The following is an 11,480-nucleotide window of genomic DNA, read 5'->3' on the forward strand; positions in this document are numbered from 1 at the left end:
GGCTTCAAGTAACCCCACAAGAAGTACCCTAACGGTGTTAAATCACAACTTCGTGGAAGCCATCCAATGTCACAATTTCTTACAATAATCGATTTTCCAACCTTTCACGCAATAATGCGCTTGTTGCACGTGCTATGTGGCAAGTAGCCCCTACATGTAGCAACCAGATATTGTCAAGATCGACTTCAACCAATTGCGGCCGTAAAAAGTTGGTTATCATTGGTCTATCTCACCGTTGACAGAAGCAGTGTCAGCGGCTTAATTTCGAAAGAAGTCCGGACCGATGATTCCACCGGACCAAAAATTACACCCAACTGTCAATTTAGGTGAATGTAATGGTTGTTTAAGAATAATTTGTGGATTTTATTTCCCCAGAGTCGAAAGTTTTGTTTACTTATTGCACCACCCAGATAACATACATATACATATTAAAAATGATCGAAACGGCATTTAGAATTTAAATCATCCCCGGGAAACCCGGCATTCAATTAATGATGCAATTTTAAACTTATAAGTTATACTTAAAATTTAAGTTCTTCACTAAGTGTTGCCAGGTACAATCTGACATTTCCATTGGAAAGTTTGACATTTTTTAGCATAACATTACTCAGAACGTTTTGTCATTTAATCGTGAATTGTTTTATTTACAGGGAATTAAAAAATTCATCTCGGACAAAAACTGGAATTAACTCGTGAACATTTTCGTGCGATCATTTTTCACAACTTTGTTCGATCCCGCACAATTTGACAATCGTTCAAAAAAATGCTCGTGTAGATTAGTGTAAAGAAATGCTGAAAAAATACGATCACGGTGCTTCAAAAGACGTTTATAAGATCGTCATAGGTGACGAATCATGGATCTATGCGTATGATCGCGAAACAAAACAGCAATCGACCGTGTGGGTCTTCCAAGACGAGCCAAATCCAACGAAAGTTGTTCGTGGAAGAATCCCTTCGCAGCAAATGGTCGCCTGTTTCTTCGGCAAAACTGGTCATGTGGTGACTGTTCCGCTTGAGCAACGTAGGACGGTCAATTCTGAATGGTACACCATCATTTGTTTGCCTGAAGTCTTCGGAGAAATTCGAAAAACGAACAAGAGAAGACGAATCATTGTGCACCATGTCAATGCGAGCTCTCACACATCGGCTCAAACCAGCGCCTTCTTGACCGGCCAAAACGTCAAATATACGGGTCATCCGACTTCTTTTTATTCCCACAAGTCAAGAAAATAATGCGTGGTCAACGATTTTCGTCGCCAGAAGATGCTGTTGAAGCATTCAAAAACCATGTTTCGGAGGTGTCTCAATCGGAGTGGTAAAAGTGCTTCGAAAATTGGTTTGAGCGCATGCAAAAGTGTATAAATCTTGATGGAGAATACTTTGAAAAACAATAAAACCATTTTCGTTGATAAATATTCCTATTTTCATTATTAGGCCAGAAATATGTATAGCAGCCCTCGTATATGCTTCATAACATTCGCTGCTGCAACTTTATTCACACGTAATAAGTCAGCTGTTTTGATGTTTTCAGCCTGCTGCACTCATGCGGCTAGAACGGTATTTATCAAGAAATCACTTAGAAGTGTTTATAACACCTGTCCTTAAGCTCGCAAAACTCTCGTTAATGCAACTTTTTATATCAGCTTAGTTTTCTTCGTTTCGCACATTCCCAAACTGCTAAGAAATTTATAAGCAAAACTGTTATTTGCGAAAATTATTCTCGCTGATTTTGACATGGACTTGTCGTCGGAGTGTTGACAAGTATTCGACATGTTCTTTACTTGAGATTTGTGTGTTTGTAAGACTTGCCATGGTTGAAAAGGAATCTAAAACTGGAAAATATTATTAAAAAATTTATTTTTTATTAATTTTTAAATTTTCAGGAAATACTGTACATAAATACAGTGGTTTTATATTAGTGTAAATTGAATCAAAAAACAAATAATATAATAAAGAAGACGAAATACTCGTATGCATGTGCGTTCACGAGTATATTAAAATGTTCAATACACAAGCTCATAAATATATAACTATGTAGCTAAAGTTATTGAGTGCGATTTTCGACTGCAATGAAGTTGTCAATTTAATGGACACATTGATTTCCTTTTATGCTTACATCTTATTTGTGAAAGACGTCCTGTCCTTTACTGCTATTAAATGGCTGCCGGCATAGCTCGTATTCTAAATTGAATTTTACGATTATTTGATGGTGGCTAATATCATTCGGAAAATCGGCAGACTTTCATTGGCATTTATTATCGCAAAGCTTTTTACAGTTAACACTTGATTTATTTGTCCTGCGGACATGACTTCGCATTTTTTTGTTGAGTTTTTCTTAGACTGTATTTGACGTTTCTACGCCATTAAACAAGAAGAAGTATTTGACGTTTATTAAGCCACTATTTTTTGAGAGATTTTTTGTTAAAACTGAAGTGTGAAATTTTCGAACACTTTGATTGGTTTGGTTTGAGTTAGATTTTGGTTTGGCCGTTTGCTTAAGGGCAACATACATAACATATAAGTCGGTATATGTTGCGCTTAAGTTCACCTACAGACAGCGGTGTATGAGAGTTACAACAAGTTACTGCTATACATATAACAACAGGTTATGCAAAACCGCTTATGTGTAGCAATTCGGCCTCAAGCGGAACTAAATCACATGCGTAGCACGACTGTAGTGGCCGTGATTGTTTCAAAATGCCGTTGCTTGTGAAATATGGTGATTGATAAGCGGCAGCAGCAGCACGAACTAGCGCCTATGCACAAGTAAGTCGGCTATGTGCGGTATACATACTATATGTATGTAGCTGTGCTTGTCACTTGCAGCGCTGTCTTTTGGATACACACATTCTCTGGTATTATGCTGTCAATGATGGTTGTTGTTATTGCTGTTATGCTACTGACAATCGTTGTCGATAAGAGGTCTACTTGCTTTCACAGCTTACATAATTGAAATTGATTAGCAAGGTTGTTACAGTGATACGCAGCTGTCGGTAATCGAAGGTACGGCCATCAACCGCAATAATGCTCCACTGAAAATGCCAATGGTATAGTAGGTCTTAGTGCACTGCACGGTTGTCGGTGTTTATGGTATTTGTGATAATGCTCATCAGCGCCACTTGTCGGTTTCTGAACAATCATTGGAACTTGTTGTTGATTGTGTGTGCTTGCTGTTGATGCTTACATATATTATGAAGTTGAGGGCTGGTGTCAATTATTACACGGATGTGGTTGTTGTCGTCATGCGCATGTATATGCGTGCTTTGTGTTGATATTTGCATCGCATCGTTATGCCAATCAAGTGTTTTTGGCATTGCCAATAATCATAGATTTGGACACATAAACATATTGTCGTGACTACGATGCCCAGCTCTGCCAGTGATTTTATTAATAGAGAGGACTTGCACTTTATTTGTAACAAGTTTTGCACAAGCATTGCCCCAGTTTGAGAAAATTCTGAGTTTCAAGGTTATGAAGCATCCGTCTAGCAATGGCAGGAGAGTGATCTCTCGTATCGCAATTGTTTTGTTTGCAATATATAAAGTTTTAGTTTTCATTTTACTCGAATTACTGCCAATCAAGCTATATTAAGCTTGCCACGAAGTTTTTAACAACCAGCGGGAAATCTTGGACACCCTGTAAAATATATATACTATATACTATAAATAATCAGCATGAAGAGCTAAATCGATTTTGCCATCTCTGTCGGTATATATACACGAACTAGTGCCTCAGTTTAAGCGCTATCAAACTGAAATATTACACACGTTTTTTTCTCCATAAAGAATTTGTTCATTTGTCGAAACCGACATCGGATACATACATATAGCACATAAGAGTGATATAAGCTGACCGATGCACTTCTTGTTTTCTTTTTTTTCAGCATATTTTTTAATATGTGAAGGGTATTTTTACCGTTCCACTTTGTTTAATTTTAATGTGTGCCTATGCATGTTGGTATTCTTGTAGGCCTGCTGTCAGTGTCAATCACCTTCGCATTGAATGCAAGACATTTGTTTGTACATGTGCATATCTGATTAATTGTCTGACATAAAAGCAACCATGGCAACAGCAACAGCAACTGTGCGCCCGGCATACCAACCATAACCTCTGATACAAAGAGCCCTAACAACAGAGGCTTACTAAAGCTATGCCTGCATCTGCGAGCTGAACTTTCTGCTCAGAACCATATTGCACATTTAGAAAGCCATAAACGCTCGTGCCAAATGGCAAACAACACTTGTCGAAGAATTATGACAACAACAGCTGGAGCAAGCTACTGCAATAACAGCTTGGTTCCTGTTGCTTTGAGGAAAAATAGAATGCAAAATTTAAGTTTAAAGAAGTAAAGAAGGGCTAAGTTTGGATGCAACTGAACATTTATATGACTGTAACTTGCAAGAATCAAAGCCAGGGGTATAAACCAAGTGTAAAATGTCAACCAGAAACCAAACAAGTGTGAAACCAAGCAATACTGTATATAACTTATACACTAACCGACATATTCAGCATAAGATTTGTTATGCTAAAACATGTTTCTTGTGTTTCATTAAGGTACCTAACATACAATCACCAGCCAGATGTTGGAAAATTCTGATATTAGTTATATGGGTGCTGAGTCAAAGTTTCGCCCAATTTTATCCATTTCTGGAGCGAAGATAGAAGAGTTGAAGCGTGAAGCGAGACGCATTTGCAAGCAAAAGGATAGAGAGAATAAAATGTGTGAGTACGTAAAGCTTGCCAAGCTGGCCGACAGGGATAATGCTCGAAAATACTACGAAAAGATGCGGCGACTAACAGTAGCTTTCATGACCGGAGCATACACTTATAGAATCCCCAGAGGTGATTTAGATTACATTGTTGGCTTAGAAAATAATCTGTGTCAACTTTTGGGAAGATACATTGTCAAATATGAAAGTTTTCCATACAATAATTTGACAATGATTGTTCAGTTTATATGGCGGCTATATGTTATAGTGGTCCGAAATCGGCAGTTCCGAACAGCTTATTGAAGAGAAAATGACGTTTGCAAAATTTCAAAACGATATCTTATAAACTGATGCCGTCTTTATCTCGTCAAGAGAAGCGTAACGTCGTCCTTTCATGGGCCTCTTTAGTTTAGGGAACAAGAAAAAGTCACAGGGGGCCAGATCTGGGGAATACGGYGGCTGCGGCATCATTWRTGWGTTGYTTTWGGCCAAAAAGTCGCGCACAAGCAACGATGTGTGCGCAGGGGCGTTATCGTGGTGCAAAAGCCAATTTTTGTCACATCTTCTCGGCCTTCTGAGAACATTTTGTACCGCCGATAAACGTTGCTTCGGTCCAAGGTAGCTTCTCCGTATGCCACAGTCAACATTCGGAATGCATCCGCGCACTTAATTTCGTTTTTCACACAAAATTTGATACCGGTCCTTTGATCCATTTTTTTGAATAGGTAAAAATCGAAGACGATCCAAAACACGTGCAAGGAAAACAGCTGTCAACAATTAAATGAACATTGAAAATGGCCGAGCTTGTGGGCATAAGTGAGAGACATGAGTACCAACATAACGCCACAAAAAATTCGAAATTCGAATATACGTAACCCGCGAAAATGCAAAATTCGCGATACTTTTTGAACACACCTCGTATTAATATTAAGGACTGGACTAATGCATGTAAACATATTCCATTGAAAATACGCGACAATCGTTTTTTATATCATCAGCTTTATATAGCTCAGATGAATTTTATGGCGTCGCTTTGACTTTAGGTAAATATTCCTCAGAACTGAACACTCCACAAAAGTGCCCATTTCAACTAAGTCGAAACTCACAACGGGGAGGTAGTGCGGGGCTCAAATCTGATTTTTCACGAAATTCGCATTTTTTTGTATATATCTCGTAAATGACAAGAGCTATACCAAAAATGTACATAACAAACTTGCAGTAAATTTTATTTGCTACAAAACGGGTACGATGTCAGAATCGCTAACATTAATATTTTGCGACACATTCGGCTTTTTAAGTAACCGTAATGATGAAGGGTATGCGCTTTCGCCAGATTTAATAAAATAAAGGTATGAGAGCATGCCGGGACAGCTAAATGCCTTAGAAGAGGTGTAAGGTTTGTGAACGAACTACTAAAGTAATATATAAAATCTTATTCTTTATATGAAATAGTGGAACAATGGTGTGTTTTTCTTATCTTAATGTTTTATGTTTTTATGTTGTTTATGTTCGATCTAAAAGAAATATCACATTTGAAGTTTTAATTATAAACCAAAATTTTTTTTTTATTGTATTGACGAAAATCTCTTCATTGTTCAAGCTCTGACAAGGTTCCACTACTTTATATTTTCGCTTTGTTTCTAATACATTTCTTAAATTAAAATTAAAAAATTTCGTTATTTTTTATTTCATATATTTTAAAAGCTTTGCGTCTTTTAAGCTGCTTTTGTTTATTTCAATGCCTTTGTCTCGAGCTTTACACATTGCTTCCTGGTGTTAAACAATATAATTGCACATTAATGCAGAATTTGCATGGTTGCGCACAGGAACTCATTCTCAGCCGCAAAACACACCACGCCAACGTTACGGCAAACAACATTCGGCTAAGCAAATAAATGAGAAGAAAATTGCTTGGAGGACAGTAAAAGAAAGACAGAAAAAAGGCATAATGAATGTAGCCAAGTTGAGGGCGAAAAACGTCAAAAAGGAAACATGCTAGTATAGCGGAAGCGCACATATAACGCACACGCATACATATGTGTGTATATGTGTATGTAAATCGACATGTGGCTGGTAACTGTTGGGAGCACAAGGAGCTGACACCCACGTCATAACATCGTCTTCGCACGGCTAAATACATTACATTTGTGCATATGTATGATTATGCTTTGTATATATTTTTATTTCTTCTGCTTTTACGCGCCTTTGGCTGGTATTGGTTACATTTAATTACAGGCCAGCACGCACATACTCAAAGCGTCGGAGCTGACATTATAAGTGCCATATTTATAACCGCATATCGCATACACACCCGCCAACAAGACCTTTATAGCATCCGTTACAAGCGAAAATATCATACTGTTCCTGTCATACATGCATACAAATATACATTAATACATATCAAAAGACCCACATACACAGCTTTATGCCTCAATGCATATTGTTGTAAATGTATACAGCGTACCTTTAATTTTATGTTGCATTTTTTTTATTACCAGCTTAGTGTAAGCGAATGCTTATTAGAGTACGATTCTTCTGCTTCTCATACGCACATACACACATGCGCGTATATACAAACACATATGCAGTTGGCAGTGGCTGTAAGGCGTATTTTTAATTAACCTGCCACTCCAGCCACAATACATACGCACACACATGAAAGCACGCAAATACTTGCATTTACTTTTAGAATATTCGTGTACGTACGCGCGACCAGTGCGAGCAAATACATAGATACATACATGCATACATATAAAATAAGCAGCTTGTTTAGCTTAGCAGCTAATTGCGCTTGACGGTCGGTGTTTGACTCTGCTTAAACGGGCGGAGGGTGTGGTCATACTGCCTACTTATATGCATATAATGGCGGATGCTTTGATGCCACCATAACTCATATTAAATTGCACAGAGATGCTCATATGGAGCCTTCAAAATAGCATTGCGCTACCTTTTCACATTTGCTTTCTGGCGATTGGAGTTTATTTGATAGCATTTCGCTCGTTTAATACTCTGGCATTTCCCATCAACTATGCACAATAATTCAGCGTGCCTTTTCATTGGGAATTCCAACGCAGCTCTGCACTAATAATCCGAGATGTACATACATATATGATTTAAGCATAAATTTGCAATCAACTGTAAGAAAATATGCTGGTCATTTTGTGTTGATGATTCCATTTGGGTAGATAGGCAGGATACCAATTTTGTTGGGCATAAAAATGAAAGCATTCCTTTAAAAATGCAGATAAAAACCTGCCTTCTTGGGTTGCGTAAGTATTATTGCATATATAATTATGCTATTTTGCTTACTCAGTTCCATAATATTAAGGCATAAAATGGTACAATAGCTGTCCAATGTTTTGTGAGTTTTGTGGAAGACTTCTAAGATGCTGTGCTCACACAGCAGAATGCGAATATTAAATATTTTGGCACTAGACAAATTGCTTTCTAGTAAAAGCATATTTATGCAAACAAAAAATTACAAATCCAAAGTCTATGAAATTCCTGTGAATACTATCTACACTTAGTGCACGTACCAACTTAAAAGTGAAATCTTGGCTTGTGGCTAACATCTTTTCAGTTTACGAATTCATTTTGTAGGAACTACAATTTTTATGCTTTTGAGATTGATTTGCACAGTACATGACGTCGCAATAAGTCAATAGAGGAGAGTCTCTAGCCAGACACTGGTAGTAAATATGTGATTCTTGCTTAGCCCTAACTTTCTAACGGCGCGTGTATAAGTTTGACAGCTTGGAACATTAGTTTGTGAATTACATATTTTTAAGTGAAGCAGCTTTTTTTTTTGTGAGAAGGATTTTCATGTGTTGATCAGATATTGCTTTTTGCAGGGACACCCAAAAGAGGTCCAAAAAAGAAATTTCAATGACTCTAGCGTGAAGTTGTTCGTGATAGCAGGCACTTTAAAGGCATATACTGAATGCATATGTCATACCAATCACAAAATTTGTGAGTTTTTGCGTCGATATGTGACAATGGGTGAAGAATGTCTGCATCATTTCACTACGAAGTGCAATCGCCAGTCATCCGAGTGGACTACATACGATGGACCTACTCCAAAGCGTGGATAAACGTAACAATCGTGTCACAAGTCAGTGAAAACTATGGAAAAAATCCATTATTTGGACTTCGATTTTTACTATTTCTGAATTTATTAAACAAAGAAGTGCGATAAGGCACCATCTCATACTGCATTGGTTATTCGTGATCATTGCGCCAAATGTTCAACCAATCAACCATAACCATAGCATTAGCCTGAATTACCTTCATGTAACTTCTGGTTATTCAGTGAATACACATGACTACTGCGAGGACACCGTTTTGACTCGATTGAGGATATAAAAGCTGAATCGAAGAAGGCACTAATGACCATCACGACGAAGGATTTTTCCAAGTACTATGATGACTGAAAAGTTCGTTTCCATAAGTGTATTGCAGCGGGAGGGGAATACTTTGAAGGAGAGGAAATAGACAAAATTCACCTTTCAATTTGATCATAGTGTATTTGGCACAGTAATTAAGGACAGTCCCACCAACTGAGCAAAATACAAGAAATTTTTTTCAAGTATTGTTTACCTGTGGAATTTAATTCGAATTTTTGTCTGATTTTTTGTTTCAATGTGTAATATTATATTAAAAATACATGTTTTTCAAAATAATGCTCAGAGTAGTTTGACAACTGATTGTACTGCTTAAATATTATATTTTCTTTAAAATTGCCTAGGGAAATCACTAATGGGAAAATGGAAAGCAATAACCGAAGCTTATTAAGGACTTATATGGGTTTACGGGGTTCAAAATATCGATTCCTTTTATTCTAATATTAAATTCTAAAACACCTCTAAAATGTTGCTTTAAATTTTCAAGTTGATCCGAGACATCGTTTCGGAGATCCAGCCTTGAACTAAGTGCGCCGTTTTTGAAAACGTTTTTCTCGAGAACTATTCAACCGATCTTTATGAAATTTTGTACAGGTCTTTAGAATACATTTCTTAATGATCTCGTTGAAGGCTCTTTTCGATTACAACTATTTGAAATAAAAAATTCCACGGAAATTTTAGTTTTTTTGTAAAAATCCGCAAATGGTCGAGTTTAGGACATTTTTGCTAAAAATTTCAAAATTTCTTTGTTAATAGTGTACATTTGCAACAACAAAAAAATCTAATAAAATATTCCCTTTTTTATATGATAAAAATATTGCTCAAAAAGGCTATTTTTCACTCGAGGAAACCCATGTAGCCCCTTAAGAGCTACAGCTTTCAAGAACTTTTGTATACAATTTCCTGCGTAATAAGTCAGAGTACAGCCGCAATAAGATAATAAAGATGATAGAAACAAAAAAATAATTTTTGGCATTTGAAAGAGGATAATTTTGAGAAACGCAAACGCTACAATCAAGTCAAATGTTGGTGTTAAAGGAATTGTAGCTGCGGTTCAAAACGTGCTTACGAATGCTGCGTATTAGAAATGGTTAAGACTAAACAAAACCTATCATTTAAAGTTCCCCGAGATAAAATACGATTACAATTTTCACAGTTCACACCCGAATTGTGCTAACCTGTTGAAGCGCAGCTTATAACGAAAGAAACGTCGAAGTCCCTACTACTACATTGCCTACCCACAAGAATGATCGGCGTGTCAAGCTAGGTACACGAACTAGTCCTTCAATGTTTAAAAATATCGATATAAAATTTTGCTCATATCCTTTTCTCTCCAATAAACTAATGAATTGACGGAGTCGCCAATATCGCACCACTAATATGTACATACATGCATAGAGCTGCCATTCAAATCGACGAATAAACCCAAGTCCTTGTATGGATTTAATTGAGGAATCATCTTGACGAAGTTTGGCACAGATTACTTAGCATGACAAGCTCAGAATATGGCGTGTTCAGATCAGACAATTATAGCATCTAGTTGTCACACAAAACGACTGCTGAAAACCACGAAAGATATCATTTTATACTCTTTTGTAGTAACTATATTCAAACTGCCGATGGAATCGATCATTCAGTTAAAATTTTGCAGTAAAAATCCTTTAAGAGCTAAATAATTTCTGTGAAAAGAGCATACTTATTTTATGTGGAGAACTTTTGGTGCCTTAATCATACCAAGAAAGTGGCCACTTAATGATGATGTGCGCCAACTGACTGAGAAAATAATTTTAATCCCTCATAATTGTCTAACGTCTACAAAAGGCTCGCGTCGATTGGTCGAGCGAAATGAGTAAGTGTAAGAAATACGATAGCGGTACTTCGAAACCCAAATCTGATAAAAAGTAAACCGCACTTCAAAGAAAACGTCATTATCCTGATAAGGGACCAAATGACTGCTTTTCAATCCCCGGACGTAAAGTATAAAATAATATGTCCACATTTTTCGACACCTGAGGAGGCGTTTGATACCATCGGAGCGCATGTTTTAATAAATTCAAATACCTGCAAAATGGAAAGTATTTTGAAAAACAATGAAGCGATTTTCAGTGAATACTATTTTCTTTCCATCTCTAATCCCGCAAAATAAAACCAACTCGCCTGTCTCTACATTAAATTCAGTAATTACAAAAGCAAATCGTTTTTCTCGCTTTGAAATTTCACCTTTTTATGAAATTGAAAATATTATTTGGATATTATGAGAGTGTTGACCCATGATTGCATAATGTCTGTATCAAAATGAAAGAATTAGTAAAACATTAATAATACGTTTAATTAATAAAAATTAAAAAAGGTTTCCAAAAAAAATATTAAA

The sequence above is a fragment of the Bactrocera latifrons genome, unplaced genomic scaffold (assembly GCF_001853355.1).
Source record: "Bactrocera latifrons isolate USDA-ARS-PBARC rearing strain unplaced genomic scaffold, ASM185335v1 scaffold_153, whole genome shotgun sequence".
In the NCBI taxonomy this organism is placed as follows: domain Eukaryota; kingdom Metazoa; phylum Arthropoda; class Insecta; order Diptera; family Tephritidae; genus Bactrocera; species Bactrocera latifrons.